The sequence below is a fragment of the Mobula birostris genome, chromosome 4, assembly GCF_030028105.1.
Source record: "Mobula birostris isolate sMobBir1 chromosome 4, sMobBir1.hap1, whole genome shotgun sequence".
In the NCBI taxonomy this organism is placed as follows: Eukaryota; Metazoa; Chordata; class Chondrichthyes; order Myliobatiformes; family Myliobatidae; genus Mobula; species Mobula birostris.
Window position 1 is genome coordinate 126,596,101 of NC_092373.1, and position 25,523 is coordinate 126,621,623.

The following is a 25,523-nucleotide window of genomic DNA, read 5'->3' on the forward strand; positions in this document are numbered from 1 at the left end:
ATCCAAGACATCTTCAAGGAATGGTCATTTAGGAGGACGGTGTCCATCATTAAGGACCCCCACCACCCAGGGTATGCCCTCTTCTCATTGTTACCATCAGGTAGGAGGTACAGAAGCCTGAAGCCACATACTCAGTGATTCAAGAACAGCTTCTTCCCCTCTGCCATCCGATTCCTAAACAGACATTGAACCATGAACACCACCTCACTATTTTTTGTTTCAGTTTTTTGCGCTACTCAACTATTTAATAGATGTACATATTCTTACTGTAGTTCAGTTTCTTCTCTATGTATTTCATTGTACTGCTGCTGTAAATTTAACAAATGTCACAAGATATGGCAGTGATAGTAAATCTGATTCTGATTCAGTTGCTGCAATTATCTCTCCAAATGGTGAAAGAAATGCTATCAGTGGTCTAATGCTTTCTAGGAGTGAACACCAACAGCTGATCTTGGTCCAACCACAGAGAGAAAGCTCACCAATGCTTCTGCTTCTCTACTTTGTCAGGAGGTTAAAGAAATCTGTCAATGCTCCAAAGGGACAGCAGAGTTGTGCAGCAATTCTTTACAGTATGCCAGCTGTAAGGTTAGGATTCAGTTCTTGCTGTTGTCGGTAAGAAGATAGTACATTTTCTCTGTGACCACTTGGGTTTCTGCTAGGTGCTCTGGTTTCCTCCCACACTCCAAAGACCTATGGGTAGGGTATGTAAAAGTGTGGGCATGTTACGTTAATGCCAGAAGCATCGCCACACAGCACAGCCCAACACAAGTTACACATTTCACTGTACACATGGCAAACACAACCAATCTAACCTAATTGACCCTTACCAATTTTTTTCAGATACACCACAAAGCATCACTGTTTGGTTTTGGTATTATCCCACCGCCCCCCCCCCCCCCCCCCCCCCCGCTTCCCCACCACATATAGATATGTGAAAGAGTCTAGGGAATGTGGTTTGGATAACTTAAAATGCAATCAGTTTATTTGAATTTCACAGCTCCCACAAAGGGATGCATAGTATAGAATTTGGTTTTATTCTAGTAATGTAATCCCTATGCTACTTTAGTTTGCAATTAGCCACTTCTGAACAAAGACTATAGGAAAACAACACCTGATAACATGAGCACTAGTTCCTGATAGTACAGATAGCCGTAATTATAGACAGCCTGCTCTTCACAGACAACCAATTCCTAGCAGTTTTAATGCAGTCAAAAGCCAATTCATTTGCAGGTTCCATCGCTGATAGTCAGCTAATCTGTAGCCACTGGACAAGAACTGAACATGAGGAATGATAACTGCAAGATATTGAAAAGACAGGTGTTTAAGGGGATATACCAGGGGGATTAATTGATTTTTGAGAGCAATGTAGTAAAATTGGTATGGAATGCCTTGTGTTAATTTTATTTTTTTGCACTGAGGCCAAGAAGACCTTGCCTTACTCAGCAGTAGGTGGAAGGGTGGAAGGTAAGATGAGTGGTTGTTTGCGCATGGGAACTTGAGACTGCAAGCTCTGGGATCCCTCCTCATGATTTGGATCCTTCACTGTTCATTGTGGAGAGTGCAGTCTTCTCATAGTGGTGAGGCTGTGCACTACCCAGTTTATATTGACAACTATTTCCTGGACTCTGCAGGATTTCTTCAACAGTCCAAAGAATGAAAGCTATTTTTCAGCATCCCAAGGATTGCCCTGTCACATTCTGTTTGAAGCATGCTTATCATATGCATGCTCTACACAAGGAGAGTTGTTAGTGAGTAGCTAATGTTGCTAAATGACTGACCTTTAACTTGCTGTGGTGGTTCAACATGCCTGATCCAGTATAATGGATTTCACCCCCTTTTATTTCTTAAACATGTAGTCCACATAACACAAATGGCCATTCTGATCACCTGAAAGAGTGCAAAAAGAGATCATAGAAGTGGCTCCACACATACCAGATCTCACACTAATCTGCCTATATTGCCAGTGGCTTCCAATAGAGTTGAGAAGCAAATCAGCACTTGAACAGTCATTCCCACTACAGCCACAGTTCAACAGCACAAATGCTACTATGGTGGTCGGGGGTGGGGGTGAAGAAGAAATGGTGGAAAGTGGCAGTGAAGAGAGCAACACAGTGATCTTCTGTGTGAATGGGCATTGAGACATAGTAGGTAATTGGGCTGGTTCAAAAGGGTCCTGAGTCATTGGATTGCAGGTTGTTCAAAGTATCAGTGATCAAGGCCTGAAGCTCAGAACAATTCAAACATATGCAGTGATGAATTCACTTAACACTAACTAATGGACCAAGATGATGCACTGTGTAAGTTATCAATGCATCAGTGTGGACCTTATGATTGCTATCTCCTTCCAGAGCATTGTGTGATGCACTCCTAGTTCCTTTCTGAAGTAGCAATGGAGGCCGTACCTCTGTGGCTGCTTCGGCCTCCGCCATCAATGGAGGCTAAGTAGCTTACGGCATCATTAGGTGTGCGATTGATGAAGTACAAAGAACATCCATGCTAAAGAATGCATGAAAGTGCCCAGACCAAATTCATGATGATAGCTAGTGTGACTTATTGTACAGAGAACAGCTTTCACATGTGAATTGTACTTTAAATTGTGAATGCGTCCAATTTCTATGCGCATGACTGCTGTCAGTTGTTGACCTGCATGACTCCTTGGTGACTTGTTCATATGGGAGGCACCTGTAAAGTGATCTGTTTTCAGCCAATGGCACATCACCGTGTTGTGAGATAGGCAACTGTGGTGAGTCCAAGAGTTCTCCCTGCCTACTGATGGGAAGGAATGATATAGTAGCTGGCTTTGAAGGGTCTCAGTCACCTTGCTCATAATCAATGGCAAACTGTAATGTACCACAAATAACAGGCTCCAGTCTGTAAAGAGCCAAATCTACAAAAATTCATATAAAGTTTCCTGTGTCAGACAATGATTTTTAAAACTTACTAAAATATGCACAAGTTTATGAAATGGTTGTGTTTCTGATTGTACAAATCATAAAATTCACTAAAAATACCACCAATTTACAAAATGGTGGTTGTATTGTTTGATTGTACACAACATTCTTCCAGAAAGAGCAGTTTTACTGAAATAAAAATTAATTTGAATGAGACATTTCACATTTCCAGCTCAGAAACTAATTGAAGAACTGACTGCACTGATCTTTTTTTTTAACCCCAGTTCCAAGGCAGTTTAACAAATTTAGTTTGAGATGAACTGTAGCCATCAATTTTTGTGACTGAAAACATAACTATGAGACTCGTGCATTAATTACCTGGCTATTAAGGTAAAAAAAAATAAATCATATTTGACACAAACCGGTATGCATGCAGTTCACAAAGTCATAGCAAACAAACAAGGTGCATGTGGAATGATACCAAAATGAAAGAGGCAGTGTACATATCATTGCCAAAAATTAACAGCTAAAGAGCAAAGTGAACTATTGTGACAGGCACAGTTTAAAACCCATCAAGGTGAAATCCTGCCAAACACAAGATATTAAAATGAGTTTCAACATGATTATATGCTGCATACCGGTTTCATTTAAATTTTAAATTAACTGCTGTTTATTACAACACTTTACAACAAATTAATTGTGCCACTGGCTGACTGCTTCATTACAACCAGGAGCAGAAGCACATCAATTTTTAACTAACAGATTAGCTGTTATAAATTATGTTTTAACTTGCAATAGAAAATAGAAGGAAGTTAATGTGAAATATTTTATCAATAAGCTGTGCACAGTGTGTTTAAAAAATCACAGTTAATGGAAATAATGCAGTGAAATGGGAGACACTAGTAATATGCAAAGATTTTCAGAAAAGCAGTAGGAGTGAGTTGCATATTCCCTAAGGTGGCCATTCCTGTTTGAACGTGACTGAACATAGTGAATAACCATTATTCAAGCTGGAAGTGATGACTTTCGTACAGTCAGTTTGAGCACTGGTCAATTAGGAATTTATAATATTAATATTCAAATGCTTGCAGACTACAAATTGCTCTGCTCTTTACCCTAGCACACACCAGGACCTTTTATTGTCAGCCTCAAAGACAATTGACATTCAATGAGAAATCCTGAAATTCTTCTAAGCGTACCAATTGCTGACAGGTAACATTCCTGAACTCTATGAATGAAAATTATTAGAAGATTGATTCAGTAATCCTAGATGGAATGTGGTTTCAACAGCTATACTTCAAGCAGAAATGTGAGGATCCTGTTCTATCAGTTTGCACCTTCAGTGCCAGCATCAGCATTCTTGATGGAGCTCCTCCTCGTGTCAGGTGTCTAAGTATTCAGCTATGGCATGCATTCACATTAGGTTTGCCAACCCTCAAGGGTTCTTGCGGAGTTTCCTGAAGTTAAAAGATAATCTCCACAGCACTGCTGCAAGCAAGCCAGCGGGAAAATCACAGTGGCATTACATAATCGTATTTTCTGCTTCCTTGAAGATCCTTGCAAATTGTTAGTATCTCTCATTCAAATACGTTATTTCCATTAAATGTGCTTTCTACACACAAAAAAGACATCATACAAGCTTTATTCATAAAATATTTCAAACATTTTAAAGAATAGATGAAAAAATGTTCAATTTACCATTGAGATTATGCTAATATATTAGAAGGCCTATAGCAATATCTCTCCCATGATGTTTAGGAGCAGTTAGAGGAACAATGGAGGATTTGCAGTTCAATTTAATGACAGGAGCTGTTTTAAAATTTGTTTCCCTATTTCCTGATCGGAAAGTATCCTGGAAAAATCAATCCCATCATTAGAACACAGGATGAAAGACAGATGGTGGGGAGAGGGGAGTGGGTTGGTGGGGGGCAGAAATAAGGCATTGTTTATGGATGAGGTGTCAGATATGACAGGGGAAGGAACTCGTCACTGAATTCCATTGGTTGCCTCTCAAAGCCCCCATCGTGAAAAGTGAAAACAGGTAGGGCCAGCCAACAAGGCTCTGGTGGAGCTATTATAGGCCAATCCCCTGTACAGTGATTACAAAAACAATTGATGAACTCCAACTATACCATCGACTTTGGACGATGAAGGCGAGAGGTCACCAATGGCCAATGCTCCACTGGGAGCTAAGGGCCCAACAAGAAGAAGGATTTCATTGGTAAGGTGGGATAGTCATCACAGAGCAGAGAGAAGGTCATCATGACTGTAATGAACACTATGGGGTTTGGAATCAGACACGGCAGTGCTTTTGCATGGGTTGGCCACTCACACGAATTCAGGCTTATGTGGTGCTCTCACCACATGGAAGTGTCCACAGTCACTGAACCCTGGCCCCATTGTCAGTCCTTCCGTAGCTCTTACCCAACAGATCCAACTTTCATGCTTTCCATTTGGTGCCCAGTTTACTGTCATGTTTGACAGCAGCATGGGAACCATAGCAGCAAGTCAGGGATTGAGAAAGGTAGATTTCATGACTAGTTTGTTTATACGGAAAGACGGGCAAGAGCAACATAACAAACACAATGAGATGGACTGATGTTTATTTTAATGCTACGAGTATTAAAGATGAGGATGCTGAAATTAGATTATACTAGAGAACAGCCAACAGAGGTTCCCAATCTGGGGTCCATGGGCCGCTTGCTTATTGGTATTGGTCCACGGCATAAAACAAGGTTGGGAAGCTTTGCAATAGACACTGAAGCACTAAGGGAAAGTAGTTAATGAGAGAGGTGAGAGAACAAAGGCCAGTCTGGCCTAAGTTAACAGTAAACATGGATATTCATTCATAACAACTGTGGTATGCAGAGGAGCATTTCTGAATGCACACCACATCAAACCTTGAAATGGATGGGCTACAGCAGAAGAACAGCACACCAGATTCTACTCCAGTACCTACTAAGTGGCTATTGAGTGTATATATATATATATATACCTAAGCGGGCGAGTTAGTAAATTTGCAGATATACAAAAGATTGGAGGTATCGTGGATAGTGTAGAAGACTGGTAAAAGATACAGTGCCTTGTAGATCAATTGCAGATGTGGGCAGGGAAATGGTGGATGGAACTTAATCCAGCCAAGTATGAGGTGTTGCACTTTGGGAGATCGAATGTAAAGGGTGTGTACACAATTAATGGCAGGACTATCAAAGGCATTGACGTAGAGAGAGGGATATTGGGGTCTAAGCCAATAACTCCCTGAAAGTGGCTAAACAGGTTGATGGGGTGGTAAATAAGGCAAATGGCATACCTAACTTTATTAGTTGAGGTTTTGAGTTCAGGAGTTACGCAGTCATGTTGCAGTTTTTTAAAACTCTGGCTAAGTTACATCTGGAGTACTTCATTTCTGGTTGCCCATTATTGGAGGAAGTGGAGGTGTTAGCAAGGGTACCGAAGAGGTTTATTAAGATGCTGCTGGGATTACAGAGCATGTGACACAAGGAGAAGATGGACAATTTTGGTTGGTTTCTCTGGAGTGATAGAGACTGAGGGAAGATCTGATATTAGGTTATAATGTTATGAGAGCTATAGCTAGAATAGATAGCTGGTATCTTTTTCCCAGGACTGATATTGTTAATAATAAAGGGCATTCATTCAAGGTTAAGGGGGTAAGATCAAAGGAGACGTGTGGAACAATTTTTATTTTTACATCACAACATCCCTCATCAAATGCTGTCTTTCAAACTAATCAAGGAATTGCACTGTCTGAAAATGAGTTGAAGCTACAGGGAGAAGGAGAAAATAAGTAGGGTACAGCTCCATAAATAAAAAGAATGATTTCAAATTAAAGTTCTACTTCAAAACATCCACCATTCTCCTCGTACCTAAAAAGACCAAGGTAATATGTCTGAACGACTGGCGTCATGTCACACTCACCTCAATAATAAGCAAATGTTTTGAGAGGCTGGTCAAGGATTACATCTGCAGCATGCTACCACCCACACTGGACCCCTTACAATTCACCTACTGACACAACCCATTAACAGACGAAGCAATAGCCACTGCTCTACTCATTGTCCTTACACATCTGGAGAAGAAGGATGCTTATGTGAGAAGGATGTTCTTGGGCTACAGTTCAGCATTCAACACCATAGTTCTCTCGAGGCTCGCCAAGAAGCTCAGTGACCTCGGCCTTCACCCTGCCTCATGTAACTGGATCCTGGACTTCCTGTCAGATCGCCAACAGATGGTAAGAGTGGGCTCCCTCACCTTTGCCTCTCTCACCCTCAATACAGGTGCCCCTCAGTGCTGTGTCCTAAACCCCCTCCTTTACTCTCTGTATACACATGACAGTGTCACCACCCATAGCTCCAATCTGCTAATTAAGTTTGCTGACGATACTACATTGATTGGCCTTATAAGACCTTAAGACAAAGGAGCAGAAGTAGGCCATTCAGCCCATCGAGTCTGCTCCACCATTTTATCATGAGCTGATCCATTTTATCCTATTTAGTCCCACTGCCCCGCCTTCTCACCATAACCTTTGATGCCCTGGCTACTCAGATACCTATCAATCTCTGCCTTAAATACGCCCAATGACTTGGCCTCCACTGCTGCCCGTGGCAACAAATTCCATAGATTCACCACTCTCTGACTAAAAAAATTTCTTCACATTTCTGTTCTGAAAGGGTGCCCTTCAATCCTGAAGTCATGCCCTCTCGTACTAGACTCCCCCATCATGGGAAACAACTTTGCCACATCCACTCTGTCCATGCCTTTTAACATTCGAAATGTTTCCATGAGGTCTCCCCTCATTCTTCTAAACTCCAAGGAATACAGTTCAAGAGCGGACAAACGTTCCTCATATGTTAACCCTCTCATTCCCGGAATCATTCTCGTGAATCTTCTCTGTACCCTCTCCAATGTCAGCACATCCTTTCTTAAATAAGGAGACCAAAACTGCCCACAGTACTCCAAGTGAGGTCTCACCAGCGCCTTATAGAGCCTCAACATCACATCCCTGCTCCTATACTCTATTCCTCTAGAAATGAATACCAACATTGCATTCACCTTCTTCACTACTGACTCAACCTGGAGGTTAACTTTAAGGGAATCCTGTACGAGGACTCCCAAGTCCTGTTGCATCTCAGAACTTTGAATTCTTTTCCCATTTAAATAATAGTCTGCCCGTTTATTTTTTCTGCCAAAGTGCATAACCATACACTTTCCAACATTGTACTTCATTTGCCACTTCTCTGCTCATTCTTCCAATCTATCCAAGTCTCTCTGCAGACCCTCCGTTTCCTCAGCACTACCGGCCCCTCCACCTATCTTCGTATCGTCAGCAAACTTAGCCACAAAGCCAGCTATTCCATAATCCAGATTGTTGATGTACAATGTAAAAAGAAGCGGCCCCAACACTGATCCCTGTGGAACACCACTGGTAACCGGCAGCCAACCAGAATAGGATCCCTTTATTCCCACTCTCTGTTTCCTGCCAATCAGCCAATGCTCTATCCACATATGTAACTTTCCTGTAATTCCATGGGCTCTTATCTTGTTAAGTAGCCTCATGTGTGGCACCTTGTCAAAGGCCTTCTGAAAATCCAAATATAGAACATCCACTGCATCTCCCTTGTCTAGCCTACTGGTAATTTCCTCAAAAAATTGTAATAGGTTTGTCAGGCAGGATTTTCCTTTAAGGAATCCATGCCGAGTTCTGCCTATCTTGTCATATGCCTCCAGGTACTCTGTAACCTCATCCTTGACAATCGACTCCAACAACTTCCCAACCACCGACGTCAAACTAACAGGTCTATAATTTCCTTTTTGCTTCCTTGCCCCCTTCTTAAATAGCAGAGTGGCATTTGCAATCTTCCAGTCTTCCGGAACCATGCCAGAATCTATCGACTTTTGAAAGATCATCGCTAATGCCTCCGCAAGCTCCATAGCTACTTCCTTCAGAACACAAGGGTGCATTCCATCTGGTCCAGGAGATTTATCGACCTTTAGCCTATTCAGCTTCCTGAGTACTTTCTCTGTCGTAATCGTGACTGCGCACACTTCTCTTCCCTGCCACCCTTGAGTGTCCGGTATTCTGCTGTCTTCCTCAGTGAAGACTGATGCAAAATACTTGTTCAGTTCCTCTGCCATCTCCTCATCTCCCATTACAATTTCTCCAGTATCATTTTCTATCGGTCCTATATCTACTCTCACCTGTCTTTTACTCTTTATATACTTGAAAAAGCTTTTAGTATCCTCTTTGATATTATTTGCTAGTTTCCTTTCATAGTTAGTCTTTTCTCTCTTAATGACCTTCTTGGTTTCCTTTTGTAAGGTTTTAAAAACTTCCCAATCCTCTGTCTTCCCACTAATTTTTGCTTCCTTGAATGCCCTCTCCTTTGCTTTAACTTTGGCTTTGACTTCTCTTGTCAACCACGGTTGCATCCTTTTTCCATTCGAAAATTTCTTCTTTTTTGGAATATACCTGTCTTGCACCTTCCTCATTTCTCGCATAAACTCCAGCCACTGCTGCTCTGCCGTCTTTCCCACCAGTGTCTCTTTCCAGTCAACTTTGGCCAGTTCCTCTCTCATGCCACTGTAATTTCCTTTACTCCACTGAAACACCGACACATCAGATTTCGGCTTCTCTTTTTCAAATTTCACAGTGAACTCAATCATGTTATGATCACTGCCTCCTAAGGGTTCCTTCACTCAATCTCTCCAATCACCTCCGGTTCATTACACAATACCCAATCCAGTACAGCCGATCCCCTAATGGGCTCAACAACAAGCTGTTCTAAAAAGCTATCTCGCAGACATTCTACAAATTCTCTCTCTTGAGATCCAGTGCCGACCTGATTTTTCCAATCTACTCGCATGTTAAAATCCCCCACAATTATCATAACACTGCCCTTCTGACAAGCCTTTTCTATTTCCAGTTGTAATTTGTAGTCCACATCACTGCAGCTGTTTGGAGGCCTATAAATAACTGCCATCAGGGTCCTTTTACCCCTGCTATTCCTTAGCTCAACCCATAAAGATTCTGCACCTTCCGATCCTATATCACCTCTTTCTAATGATTTAATATCATTTCTTACCAATAAAGCCACGCCTCCCCCTCTGCCTACCTTCCTATCCTTCCGATACACCGTGTATCCTTGGACGTTCAGCTCCCAGAGACATGCATCCTTTAGCCAGGTCTCAGTGATGGCCACAATATCATTCCTGCCAATCTGGAGCTGTACAACAAGATCATCCACCTTATTCCTTATGCTGCGTGCATTAAAGTACAACACCTTAAGTACAACAACTCAAACAATAATGAGGCAGCCTGCAGAGAAGAAGTCATCACCCTGACACAGTGGTGTCAAGGAAACAACCTCTCCCTCAATGTCACAAAAACAAAGGAGCTGGTTGTGGACTACAGGAGGAATGGAGGTAGGCTAACCCCAATTGACATCGATGGATCTGGGGATGAAAGTGTGAACAGCTTTAAATTCCTCAGCATACACATTACCGGGGATCTCGTATAGTCTGTACATACCAACTGTGTGGTGAAGACAACACAACAGCACCTATTTCACTTCAGATGGTTGAAGAAGTTTGGTATGGGTCACCAAATCCTAAAGACTCTCTACGGCGGAACAATTGAGAGCATCCTGACTGACTGCATCACTGCCTGGTATGGGAACTGTACTTCCCTCAATCGCAGGACTCTGCAGAGAGTGGTGCAGACAGCCCAGCGCATCTGTGGATGTGAACTTCCCACTATTCAGGACATTTACAAAGACAGGTGTGTAAAAAGGGCCTGAAGGATCATTGGGAACCTGGGTCACCCCAACCACAAACTGTTTCAGCTGCTACCATCTGGGAAACGGTACTGAAACATAAAAGCCAGAACCAACAGGCTCCAGGACAGCTTCTTCCACCAGGCCATCAGACTGATTAATTCATGCCAATACAATTGTATTTTTATGTTGTATTGACTGTCCTGTTGTACATACTATTTATTACAAATTGCTATAAATTGCACATTGCACATTTAGATGGAGATGTAACATAAATATTTTTACTCCTCATGTATATGAAGGATGTGAGTAATAAAGTCAATTCAAATCAATAGTTAATGTAAAGCAAGGATATTTACATATACCACATATTCCTTATTTCACCAGCAAAATGCAATCAATGTGGAGAATAGGAACATTGGCTACGAAGGGTACTAAGCAGGTTACTTGAGTTGACTGATTTCACAGAAGAAAACTGATAGGACATCTGGAACAAGTAGATGTGCATTAAATGTGACCATCTAAAAGATGCAGTCATCAATTTCCTGCTCTTGTTTGCCATTCTCCACTCTCACCTGCAGACTATTGTTAGTGAACCAACAAGATATCTGGATGCATATCAACCAAAATATCTTGAAAATGTTCTTTTTCTCTGTATGTCAGTACATGTGACAATAGCAAACCAATATCAATACCCTGTTCCGGGTATAAATATGTTTCAGTAATATTTTTTGATAAATGAGCACTCCAGCCTGGAAACCATTTTTTTCTAAATAGATTGTAATAAATATTTCAAATTTCATTCTTGTTTGATATAGATTTAAAAATTAATGATAATTTAGCCTCTACCTTAATTATATGTGTATATTCTAATATTTATTTCATGCGCTATTAAATATTTAAAAGGTTAGTTCTTGATGTGTTGCTGTGAGAATCCTTCACTGCAATTGGCTGCCTAGCCTGCTTGATGGACATCAGAGATTGGATAGTAAACAGTATCAGAAAGTATGAAGCTCACAGCAAGGACATCACTGGCTTTATTCAATATTGATTGTGACGGTGGTTTCCATGGTCACTGAGCCAATATAATTGAAATTCTTATTACCAGTTCTGTACATCATCCCAATTTATGAGATCTCATCACAACCTTTTCAGAGGCGACAAATCACACAACAGGTAAGAAAACCAATTATGTTTAAAATTGCTGGCACTATTATGGCCAGCATGATTGTTGGGGGGGTTGCCTAACCATCTCCTTCACCTGGAAATGTTAATAAGTTGGGTTCAATAAGTTCAGATTCATTTATTTATCACACATACAGTGAAACATTCAGTGCTGTTTGCATTAACAAAAAACACAACATAAGGATGTGCTGTGGACAGCCCACAAGTGTGGTCACACCTTCCAGTGCCAACGTAGTATGTCCAGAATGTTCAGCAGAACAATACAAGCAACAGCAAACAACAGCATCAACACAACCAAACTTAAACAGCAGCAAAATAAGCCCCTTTCCACCCTCCCACTCACCCACCCACACACGGACAATGTTCCAACCCCAGAACAGGCCACCTGCAGTCTTCTGACCTCCAGTCCCAGGCCTGAACTCAAAGATATTGGACTTCTAACATCCGGACACACTGATCGAGTGTCTTCAATCATCAGGCTTTGACTTCCAGACTCACCGATCCAGGGGCTTCAACCTTTGGGCCTTGACTTCTGGACTCACAACTTCAGTATTCCCTGCAGAACATGCTGATCATGGGCCTGAACCCCAGACTCACATAAGTCTCCAATCCCTGGACTTGCTGAGTAACATAACTTTGGGTTATATGACTTTAATGCCTTTACCTGAGAACAATTCACCCAAGTTTGTGAGGAAGGTGCAGGATAGATGTATTCCAAAAAAGAAAAAATATGCAAATAGCAAAATAGTACAAGCATGGCTGACAAGGGAAGCCAAAGCTAATGTAAAAACAAAACACAGCGACTACAACAACACAAAAATTAGAGGGAAGACAGAGGATTCAGAAGCTTTTAAAATCCTACAGGGAGCAACAAAAAGAATCACTAGGAGGGAAAAGATGAAATATGAAAGCAAGTTAGCAAAGAATATCAAAGTGGATAGTAAAAGCTTTTTCAAGTAAGTAAAAAATAAAGAGAGATGAGAGTGGATATGGGACCTTCAGAAAATGAGACAGGAGAAATAATAATGGGGGACAAGGAGATGGCAGATGTACTAAATGAGTATTTTGCATCAGTTTTTACTGTGGAAGACACTAGCAGTGTGCCAGATGTTATAGTGTGTGAAGGAAGAGAAGTGGGTGCAGTTACTATTACAAGGGAGAAAGTGCTCAAAAAGCTGAAAGACCTAAGGGTACACACATCACCCTGATCAGATGAACTGCATCCTAGGGTTCTGAAAGAAGTAGCAGTAGAGATTGTGGAGGCATTAGTAATGATCTTTTGAAAGTCCTTGGACTCTGGCATGGTGCCAGAGGACTGAGAAATTGCAAATGTTACTCCACCCTTTAAGAAAGGAGGAAGGCAGCAGAAAGGAAATTATAGACCAGTTAGCCTAACCTCAATGGTTGGGAAGATGTTGGTGTCAATTGTTAAGGATGAGGTGATGGAGTACTTGGTGACACAGAACAAGATAGGACAAAGTCAGCATGGTTTCCTTAAGGGAAAATTTTGCCTGATGAATCTGTTGGAATTCTTTGAGAAGATTACAAGTAGGATAGATAAAGGAGATGTCGTGGAGTTTGTACATTTGGACTTTCAGAAGGTCTTTGACAAGGTGCCACACATGAGGCTGCTTACCAAGTTAAGAGCCCATTGTGTAACAGGAAACTTACTGGCATGGTTAGAACACTGGCTGATTGGCAGGAGGCAGTGAGTGGGAATAAAAGGATCCTTGTCTGGTTAGCTGCCATTGATTAGTGGTGTTCCACAACGGTTGGTGTTGGGACCATTTCTTTTTATGCTGTATATCAATGATACAGATGATGGAATAGATGGCTTTGTTGCCAAGTCTTGAAATGATTGGTGGAGTGACAGGTAGTGTTGAGGAAACAGGTAGGCTGCAGAAGGACTTGGACAGATTAGGAGAGTGACAAATGAAATATAGTGTTGGGAAATGCATGGTCATCCACTTTGGTTGTAGAAATAAATATGCAGACTATTTTCTAAGTGGGAAAAAAAAGTCCAAAAATCTAAGATACAAAGGGACTTGGGAGTCCTTGTGCAGAACACCCCGAAGTTTAACTTACAGTTTGAGTCGGTGGTGAAGAAGGAAAATGCTATGTTAGCATTCATGTCAAGAGGTCTAGAATATAAGAGCAGGGGTGTGGTGCTGAGGTTTTAAAAGGCACTGGTGAGGCATCACCTTGAGTGTTGTGAACACTTCTGGGCTTCTCATCTAAGAAAAGATGTGCTGGCGTTGGAGAGGGTCCACAGGAGGTTCACAAGGATGATTCTAGGAATGAAAGGGTTATCATACGAGGAACATTTGATAACTCTTGGTCTGTACTCACTGGAATTTAGAAAGATGAGGGGAGATCTCATTGAAACCTTTCAGATGTTGAAAGGCCTAGACAGAGAAGATGTGGAAAGGATGTTTCTCATGGTGGGAGAGTCTAGGACAAGAGGTTACAGCCTCAGGATAGAGGGGCTTCCATTTAAAACAGAGATGCGGAGAAATTTATTTAGCCGGAGGGAGGTGAATTTCTGGAGTTTATTACCACAGGCAGCTGTGGAGGCCAGGTCATTGGGTGTATTTAGGCAAATCCTGATAGGTTCTTGACTGGACGCGACATGAAAGGTTATGGGAGAGGAAAGGGAAAAAGGATCAGCCATGATGGGGCTGAGGAAAGGGAAAAAGGATCAGCCATGATGGAATGGCAGAGCAGACTCGATGGGCCAAACAGCCTAATTCTGCTCCTATGTCTCATAGTCTATGTTTGTGACATGGAATCCGAGTGACTTGTACTGGTCAATGGAAACAACACGGAGCAACAGAAATCTAAACAGTAGCAGTTGCTATCTATGGATCTATTAGTGAAAGTAGAATCTGGTTTTCAAGCCACATCTGTGGAAAAGAGAAACGGAGCTAATATTTCAGATTTGGAATCTTTGATTAGATGAAGGTGCTGCCTGGCCTGCTGAATATTTCCAGTCTTTTTTCATATTTCCAGCATCTGAAGTTAATTTTGGAGTAACTGATTTTACCAGATTGACCTTAATAGACACGAGGCTGGGCAGGTCTTCTCCCCATAAAATTGTCATCTTTAACTGGGCAAGGCTGCTACTCAATAAAAATAAATAATTAAGACTACAAAGATAGTTTCCCTATTGCATTGTTACATTAAGCAGACTGATAATGAGAAAACAAATTTTATAGTTACAGAACAAGTTATTTCACCACTTTTCTGTGAAATTTGGGAAATTGCAATCTGCACCTATAAACATTGTCGTGACTGTAGAAATGCCTGGGCTGCACAAAGCTTGCCCATTGCTCTGAATGAGCAAGAGTGACTTCCTCTCCAAAGGATATAGTAGCATGAATTTCTCTTTCTAATCCATGCATTAAAAAACAAACTGATGAAGATACTGGTTTTGTTGCAAGGCCTGCAACTTTAGTGAAATGTCTCTCTCAAATCCATCAAGCATCATTATTTTAATACTTTCTGAAAACAAACCAATTGGTAGCACTTGCAATTATGCCAATGCTATCAGTAAAATGAATCTGATCTATCCCTAATGGCACAGCAACCAGTGACAGGATAGCTTCAGTCTGTTGTTCAACAATATGTTTAGTAACTGAAGTGGTGGGCTTGTAATTGCATGTACCTGTGTCCTTGTTACCTTTGTAAAAAAAAATGGATCTGGATAATGCGAGGCTCAAGGCAAAGTTGTCTTCCAAATGCACCAGCACACTCATTGATAATTCAAATTAAGATCGAGAAGATCAAGATTTGAGCTTTGAGCCTTTAACTTCCAAGTAGTTTGCTTACATTTGGGATAAGGGAATGAAAATCCTAACTAATCAATAGTTTTGTTAAAAAAATACAATAGGAACTAAAATTTGAAAATTTGAAAATTATCCACCTAGTCAATACCAACATCGAAAAGTTTTAATCCCAACCATAGGAGAAGCCACTGGCAACTTCAGAGAGATGTGACCGAATGATATGCAGTAGCCTAGAAGCATGTCTGAGCTTGCAGTAAACTCCGTTTATTGTGCCAGGACAGAGTAAACTTTAACTAAGGAATGAATAAGTTACTGCAAGCATTCTGCAAAGATCACTGTGGATCACGAGACTGAATGAGTCAGAATTTATTGAGGTATACTATATTTGGGTGATTCTTTAATTAGGGTAACATTTCTGTCCATGGGTTAGATTGTCAAGAAAAAAATATTTTTTACAAAACAAGCACTGTAGTTTTAAAAGATAGGTAATAATAACTAAACTTTTTCAATATGTTTCATAAATAATATTTCTTAATTTTGAAGTGAGTTAAAAACTTGAATGTGCCAGAATTTCACTCTTTTGGGTTTGTCCCCTACCCAGACTCTGTAACTTTGTCTTCAAAATAAAGTAATAAAATTTTAGTTTGTACCTTCTCACAAGAAATTTTAAAAGACATGCTATATTCATGCGGGTTTTTTTAATACAATTTGTACATTTTTTTATATAACAAATAACTGCTGTCCACAGCACTTCTGTCATTACCAACAGGCAGCAGCACATTTTAGAGACCAATCAAGCTTTTCAAACAGCTGCTTTTGTGGTTGTCATGGAAATGAGAAGTGACAGAGGAGCATGTGGCTTACTTGACAGAAGACTGACATTTTGATATCCAGAAATGTGAGTAATTTAAAGATTTATACCTCCTGATCTATGTTTATTACATGTCATTACCAAACAAGTTACAATTTAAGTGCTTAACTAATAAATAAATAACTTCACTTTATTTCTGAATATTTAAATTACATTTACAAGCGAGCTATCCAGTCGAGTTAGCGAGTGAGCGACTTGGCCAAGAAAAATATTAACATGCTTAAGAAAATGTGTCTCAAAAAATATACTGAGTGTACTTAAAAATGAGTTAAAACAAATTTATTAAAGGGCATAGTTTTTATTTGCAGGATTGACTTTGAAATCTTTGTCATTTCATTTTAAATTTAATTCAGTATGTTGATCATGTGATGGTAATGACACTCACCTGTGAAAACTCTGAAAAAAACAGCGTAAAATATAAAAGTTCTCTTAGAGGCTGATCAATGCCAAGATCTAGTCTTCACTCCAGAGCCTAAAATAAGGGTTATAATATCAGCAAACTAGAGTTTCAAGAAATCTAATTTTTCAGAATTTCAAGTAGTCAAAAGTGCCCCTGACTGAATAATCACCCATTTATTGAAGAAATTAGTGAGGAAAGTTCTAAGTAGCTGAAGCAATAAGACCATAAGGCATAAGAGCACAATTAGGCAATTTGGACATTTGAGTCTGCTCAGCCATTTCATAATGACTGATCCATTTTTCCTCTCAGTCCCAGTCTCCTGCCTTCTCCTCGTATCCCTTCATGCCCTGACTAATCAAGAATCTATCAATCTTTGCCTTAAATATACCCAATGTCTTGTTTCCACAGCCACCTGTTGCAATGAATTCCACATAGTTACTGCTCTCTACCTAAAGAAATTCCTCCTCTTCTCCATTCTAAAAGGATATCCCTCTATTCTGAGGATATGTCATCTGGTCTTAGACTCCCCCACCACAGGAAACATCCTCTCCAATAGTGTCAAGATTATTAAAAGAAAGGAAAGGTACGTCACATCTGGAGTTTCTCCGGTTAGCGGACGATTTCCCTCCACACCTCTCTGACGTATTGGGAAATCACGTACGAGGCAAGTTACAGCAGTGGTTTGCCATTGCCTTCTGCCGGGTGAGTTTCCAAAGAGATCACCAGCTCGTAACCCAGCACGGATGGAAAGTGTGCAAGGGAGCCGGCTGGCTGGATTCAAACCCAGGACCTTTCGTCCCGAAGTCCGACACTGATGCCACTACGCCTCCAGCCAGGTCCAAGATTATTAAAAGATAAATAAATTATAATTAACTCTGAAGGGAACTGTGTGTTTCACAGCATACAATGAGGAATAATAGTGAATATTTGAGTGCAGTTCAAGATACTGATGAGATACAATGCCAACTTCTTTCCTCCCCACAGCTGCTGCTCAACATGCTAGGTTCCTCCTGCAAGTTATTTTTTAATTCATATTCCAGTATTTACAGATTCTTTTTTGTCGATGTTATAGAGATATGTATGTTTAACCTGGTTTTAACTGTCTATCAACCACCACATTAGGTCATTCAATCTCATCCTACCAGACATATCCAAGATTCAAGACTGGTTAATGTCATTTCCAGTCATACACAAGAGTAAAAGAAAATGAAATGATTGTTCCTCTGGATCTGATGCAGCATAAGAAACACAATAAAGAATGCAATAGATAGACATAGACATAGACATACTTTATTGATCCCGAGGGAAATTGGGTTTCGTTACAGCAGCACCAACCAAGAATAGAGCATAAATATAGCAATACAAAAACCACAAACAATCAAACAACAAAATGCAAACTATGCCAGATGGAAATAAGTCCAGGGCCAGCCTATTGGCTCAGGGTGTCTGATCCTCCATGGGAGGAGCTGCGAAGTTCGATGTCCACAGGCAGGGTCAACCTCCCATGACACCCAGTGTTGCATCTCGGTGGAATATGGCCGGAGTCCAACAGGTTCAATATCCGGGCTACAAACACGTTCCTAGATCATAATATGACCAGGATTGCACCATCTGTTAACTAGAACAGCAAGCCCCCCTCCTTTACACTTACCGCTCTCAGTGCACTTCCGGTCAGCCCGAACGGTCTGGAAGCCTTCCATGAAAATGTTTTGGTCGGGTATGTCCACATGCAGCCACGTTTCAGTAAAACAAATAACACTGCTCTCCCGAAATGTTCTCGGACTCCTGGCTAGCGCCGTCAACTCGTCCATTTTATTACCCAGCGATCTCACATTGCCCATAATGAGAGAGGGAAGACACAGCTTATAACTCCTCTTCTCCCTAAGTTTCTGTTCTCTCGACCCAGTCCTCTTTCCTCGCCTCTTTGATCCCTCTCTGCATCCTCTGTGTGTTTTCCTCCAGATTTCAGCTGGGGTGTCTGCCACTCTGTTCGCTAAACCGGCTGACATAAGCTCAATCAGCTGGTCCCTAGAATAAACAATGCGACCATACTGCTGCCCCGCTAATGAGACGTGTCGGAATGTAACTATTTCCAGCGCTAAAAACCCAAACTCTCTCCTCCAGCATGTTAGAGAGGGTGAAGCTTCAACGTGTTACCGTGAAAAAAAATACAACAAATAACTAAGTTAAGAAAGTAAGAAGAAAAAAGTAAGAAAACTAGTTGGAGCGGCTGAAACAGGCTGCATGCACGACCGGCGCATGCGCACGATAATAAAAGAATAAACATTGATAAATACGTAAGATAGCTTACATACGTAAATTGCCTGTAGTGACAGTAGATACAGGAGTGTCTGTACATAAGTTGACTCTGACTGGGGAAATGATAACGTAGTGGTGGTGGTGGATGTTGAGGGGCCAAGGTGTTAATCAGCCTTACTGCTTGGGAAATGAACTGTTTTTGAATCTGGTGTCTTGCCATGAAGGCTACATATCCTCCTCCCTGATGGGAGTTGGGCAAACAGTCCATCAGCAGGGTGTGTAGGATCCTTCATGATGTTATTGATCCCTTTTCAGCTCCTTTCTGTGAATCGGGTTGGCTGGTGCCGATGACGTTTAGGTCGTTTTGACGACCTGTTGCAGAGCCTTCCTGCCCACTGCAGTGGTCTTTCCATACCCAGCAGTGATGCAGCATGTTAGGATGCTCTCTACTGCACAACTGTAGAAAGATATGAGTATGGATGTGCATAGTCCAGCTGTTGTCAGCTTCCTTGGAAAGTAGAGGCATTAGTGAGCTTTCCTGATTGTTTAGGATGTCGTTCTGGGACTATTTGTTCCACAACTTGTGTTGTTCAACCATTTCCGTCACTAACTTCACTGCTTCCTAAACTAACTTGTTTCTCTCTTTCCTGGTTTTGCGGGATCTTGGACCTTACAAAGATGCTGCTTACTCTATTGAGCTTTTCAGAATTTTGTTTGCTTTTACTTACAGCTTGAGCAACCTTCCTTCCATTCAAAATAAACAAGCTAGTAACTTGTTTGACACAAAAGATTCTGCAGATGCTGTCAAACTTAAACAACACACACAAAATGCTGGAGAAACTCAGCTGGTCAGGCAACTTCAATGGAGGGAAATGAACAGTCAACGTTCAGGCCGAGACCCTTCAGCCTGAAATGTCAACTGTTCATTTTCCTCCACAGATACTGTCTGACCTGCTGAGTAACTTATTGGACATAGATTTCATAAGGTTAAAAAAATTGCTAAACAGTGTCCTAAACTTAAAGCAGTGAACATATTCAGAGTGAACAAATTAATGGCTTGTTGCTGTCACATGTCTCTCATATTCTGATGTTTTCCTTTGACAGGAGAAATAAAAGCAGTTAGTTCTTCCGACCTTACTTTAAAAGTTTATTTAAGCATGGCATATAAAATGCCACAGAAAGCAGGACGGGGTTTATGCCCATCCTTCCTGACCTAGCTTGGTCTCTCTACATCGAAAAGTCAGTGGGTTCCATGCTCTAAGAAAACTCATTTATCCAATTCCAGCTTATTCCAATGATCACCTTGATAACTTAGCATTTTTTCCAGCGCACTTTGGTATGGTTGTGACAGAGGATGGCTGGAATGGAGAATGGTGGAGGAATGGAAGCAGGTTTTTGAACACCACCCATTCTTTTTCTCAAATGCAACACCAATAGCCAGCAACAGGTATTCTGCTGAAAACTCCTGCAGCAGTTACCTGTAGGTCAACATGTTGGCCAACTTTTTAAACGGACACACATCGCTCCTACCTAAACCGACAGTAGGCTAATTATCTGTGTGAATCAAAGTCCTCTTGTTGGTCTCCAATTTAAGATGAATAGGTGAAGGCTAACCATTCCTCTGATGCCAAGCCTTGAAAGACCTAACTTGCTGGGCCTAACTTCCTCCCTGAAAGGATAATACATTATTCTAAAAATATTTTTATGGGTCAAGCATGTTTTTGTGTCCAAAACCTCTGACTTGCATCTCCTTTTGATGTGTGAAGCAAAAGTCAGAGCCCAGCAGCAGGAAAAGCCCAGTGGTAATGATATCACTGGCAAAAATAGATCACAGGATTTCTGAATGGTGTGTTGTTTGTTGAACAAAATCAGCATTTAGTGTTGGCATCCATGCCAGGTATTATAATACCTCCATTCACAAAGGCTGGCATCAACTCACACAGTCTAATTCTGTAAAACCAAAGCAATGCAGAAAGGAGCAATGCTTTTAGATATAAACAGGGTTATGTGGATTTGTAGGGGATGCATTATTTATCACCTTACTGGGTTATGCTCATCATATGCAGGAATCTGGAGTGTCAAGCTTCTGCCAAACAGGAATACAACATTGCATCTATGATTGAAGGTGACAACAATACCCTCTTTGCTACCTTCCAACCATCTATCAGGGCCTTTCACATCTTGATATTCCTGTAGTTTTCTTCTGTCCTTCAGCAAACTTTGAGGTCATGAAGCTGGGACCTAGAGTTTCTCCTTTTTAGAGCAATGTTTCTAAGGATGAATTTTTAATTGTTGTTGTGGCATCCGTTAGTCTCGCAAGACCATGGATCTGCGCCTGGAAAGTCTTGCTTCAGTCTGTGTTAGAGCAGCGTCTGTTGTGACTGTAGAGGACCACTCAGGAGTGACAGTCTCGGTTGCAGCGACTGCACTTGAAGGCACTGTCCTCCAGTGTTGTCTTGGTGCTGTTTTTCCAACGAGTGCGCTTTTCTTCAGCAGCAAGCCTCAGCTTCTCTTCTCCTCCTTTTAGACCTCTACGTAGTTCCAGCCTCCTGCGAGAGCGATCGCTTGCGGTTCTCCCACCTCTCGATGTTTATGTTCAGTGACTTCATGACTCTCTTGCAGACATCTTTGAAACGAAGATGGGGCCGCCCTTGTGCTCTCTTGCAGGAGGCCAGTTCCCCGTATAGCAGGTCTTTTGGGATCCTCCCATCTGACATGCGGTGTACATGGCCCAGCCAGCGGAGATGGCGTTGTTGGAGCAGGGTGAAGAGGCTGGGTATCTGGGCGTGGGTTAGTACCTCATTGTTGGTGACTTGGTCAACCCACTTGATGTCCAGGATGTGTCTCAGGCTGTGAAGGTGGAAGGCATTGGGACGTTGAGCTCTTGTCTGGAGTACAGGCTCCAGGTCTCGCTGCCGTAAAGCAGTGTGCTGAGGACGCAGACCCTGTAGACAGCAACCTTGGTGTGCATCGTCAGCTTTCTGTTCTCCCGAACTCTCTTTGTCAGCCTGGCGAATGCTGAGGCTGCTCGTCCGATCCGTCTGTTGATCTCGGGGTTTAGGGGGGAGACTGTCCGTGATGGTGGAGCCAAGGTATGTAAACTCGTGGACTACCTCCAGCTCGTAGTTGTTGATGGTAATGGCAGGGTGTGCTCAACACCTTGGTCCAACACGTTGGTCTTCTTCAGGCTGATGGTCAAGCTGAAGTCCTGGCAGGCTTTTGAGAAGCTGTCCATGAGGCGTTGCCATTGTTCTTCAGAGAGTGTTGCCAGTGCCGCATCGTCTGCAAACAACATGTCCCTGATGAGTACTTCACGAACCTTGGTTTTCGCCCTCAGCTGGGACAGACTGAACAGTCCAATCTGGTGTGGACGTAGACACCATCAGCTGATGTTCCAAAGGCGTGCTTCAGCATGACTGCGAAGAAGATGCCGAACAGGATGGGAGCAAGCACACAGCCCTGCTTCACACTGCTGTGGATGTTGAAGGCCTCCAAAGAAGAGCCGTCGAACTGAACGATGCCCTTCGTGTCTGTGTGGAATGACTGAACTATCCTGAGCAGCCTCAGGGGACAACCAATCCTGGTGAGGATTTTGAACAGGCCGTCTCTGCTCACGAGGTCGAAGGCCTTCATAAGGTCAATAAAAGCGACATAGAGAGGTTGTCTTTGCCCTCTGCGTTTCTCTTGTAGCTGTCGAAGGGAGAACATCGGTCGATTGCGGAGCGTTCTGACCTGAAACCGCACTGAGACTCGGGATATACCCTCCCGGCTATTTTCTGCAGTCTGTTCAGGACCATGCAGGCGAAGACCTTCCCAACGATGCTCAGCAAGGAGATCATGTTGGTGCGTGGCCAAGTGGTTAAGGTGTTTGTCTAGTGATCTGAAGGTCGCTAGTTTCAGCCTTGGCTGAGGCAGCTTGTTGTGTCCTTGAGCAAGGCACTTAACCAGACGTTGCTTGGCGATGGCACCGGTGCCAAGCTGTATGGGTCCTAATGCCCTTCCCTTGGACAACATCGGTGGTGTGGAGAGGGAGACTTGCAGCATGGGCAACTGCCGGTCTTCCACACAACCTTGCCCAAGCCTGCGCCCTGGAAATGGAAACCTTCCAAGGCGCAAATCCATGGTCTTACGAGACTAATGGATGCCTATAATTGAACACATAACTATTATACATCATTGTCTACTTCTTAAGGCTGAAGCATACATCCAGGACCTCCATACATTTTGAAGCCAATCATCTCCAGTCATGTCAGATATCATATAACATCTCTCTTGGAATCATTTACGCCAAACTGCACTGCACTAATACAGCACTCAAATGCTGTGGGTGTGCCTTGCACAATCAAAAAAAACCTAATCTTATGAGGCTGCTGCCAGAATCTGTGTCACCCATCTGTGTACATGATTCTGCAGGAAAACTAGCCTTTAATAGATGATTTCAGTGATTCTTTTCACTCTACCTGGATGACAATGATTTCAGGCCTCTTTAATGGGTCTTCCCAGATACGGTACAATTCTAGCCCATGGACTTCCCTCTCATGGCCACAAAGCCATCAATAAAAATCAATTGAACTTGTATTTCCAAACACGACAGCCAATAATTGTTCTGTACTACTTGGTCAGCAATTCAAACACGTACAGGTTCACCTAACAGCATTCATGAAAACCAAATAAAACTGAAAAAATTGTTGCGAGGTAGGAAGCCTGCTGAAGGGGCTGAGTCCCCTTTTCCTGCTTCTAATTTGTTTCCTCATGTAACTCCACACAGCAAGTGGCATTGTCAAGTTTACAATAGGATTCCTACTAGGAAATTCCTGCAGTTGTCCACAAGAGGACCAGCAGTTGTGGTACTTTCAGTCAGTTCACAAAAGGACACAATCTCCAACTGCCAGGATGAGTGCAGATACAAGAACATTTTAAAAAGCTCAGTGCTAACCAGGAAAGGTCGTCTACTGGTTTAGCACCTCATCTACCACCCTAAGTATTCATACAACCTACCACAAGCACTGCATTGTATGTGATCTGAAAAATGCCATTATTCTTCTAAGCTACTCGGGCAACTCCACCTGAGCCTGCTTCCCCTACTAAAAAGGACAAATAGGGCAGGAGGCAATGCAACACCACAGACAGGTCCCATTCAAGTGCCAGACAGTTATGATTTGTAAATACATTATCCTTCCTTGGGGCTTTATCTAAATTTTGGAGTCCCTATCCAAAAGCAGAATAGGAGCATCTTCACCAGACGAACCAGAGTTTCAAAATGACAGCTCACTCCACCTCCCTGTGATCAACTGGGCATGTCAATAAATATTAGCTTTGCCTGTGAAACAACATTCCTAAAAAAATGAATAAAAATTTCAAAACTGCCCTTAAAATAACATTAGAGACTGGAATGAGCAGTGCCAGAGGCAATGCAGACTTCTCAGTGGATTGCTTATTGGTAAATTGGGCGAAATGGGGAGCAGGTCAGGCTGCATTGAACAGTGTGCCTAGGGTCCAGGAGAAGAGTACCGACAGAAGGCACAACACTTGTGAGAAGGGGCCATGGAGGTCCCTGAAAGTAAGAGTGTTATCAATGAATGCATGCATTTGGAGGCAAACACTAAAAGGCTGCAGAGCATGCTCCAGTGAACTGAATGTTCTTTTTATTATAGAATAGAGCTTTGATCATGGCCTATATGGACATTGGAATTTTTGAGAAGAGGGATCTCACCCAGGTCCACTGCCTGAATAGGACGGGGAGCTGCAGCTTCTTGTAGTGTAATAGAGCATTGACCAGCAACCAATCTGGACATCAGAAGTTTTGAGAGGGCATTTCTCTCAGCCCACAGCCTGAGTAGGAAAGGGAGCAGTGGACCATTGCATGGTAATAGAGATTTCACCAGCGATCAACCGGTGTTTGGGATTGATTAGCAAGGGCAAATGATAGGAAGACCATCGTCGCAGCGGCCATCATCTGAGAGGACAGTCAGAGTGGTGATCTTGAAGCTTTAGCTCTTCAAGGCTTCAACGAAGACAGACTTCAGTCAGAGAAAGCAAAAAAAAATTTAAAAGCTCAAAGTTAAGTTTTCTTTTTCTCTTTCCTTTCCTTATATCTGCTCAGCTAGAACAGTAGAGATGCCAGGCAGAATAGTGGAATGCTCCTTTTGTGGGATGTGGGAGGACAGGGAGACCTCTATTGTCCCTGACAAACACAACTGTGAAAAGTGCATCCAGCTGCAGCTTATAACAATCTGCATTATCGAGTTGGAGCTGGGATTGGACAAACTCCAGATCATTCGAGAGGCTGAGGGGGTAATAGATAGAACATACAGAGAGGTGGTTACACCCAAGGTGCCGGAC

General features: G+C 42.1%; 1 protein-coding gene across 6 annotated transcripts in view; it reads right to left on the reverse strand.

Annotated features, from left to right (window-relative positions):
* The window catches only part of LOC140196016 (E3 ubiquitin-protein ligase MARCHF1-like), a 606,033-nt gene that overhangs the window by 434,304 nt on the left and 146,206 nt on the right, over positions 1 to 25,523 (reverse strand). The window contains exon 2 of one of the 6 annotated variants that reach the window (XM_072254708.1): positions 1,779 to 1,887. The exons of the other annotated variants lie outside the window; for them this stretch is intronic. The gene's annotated coding sequence lies outside the window, so the exon portion shown is untranslated. The remainder of the gene's footprint in view (positions 1 to 1,778; positions 1,888 to 25,523) is intronic. 6 annotated transcript variants of the gene reach the window in all.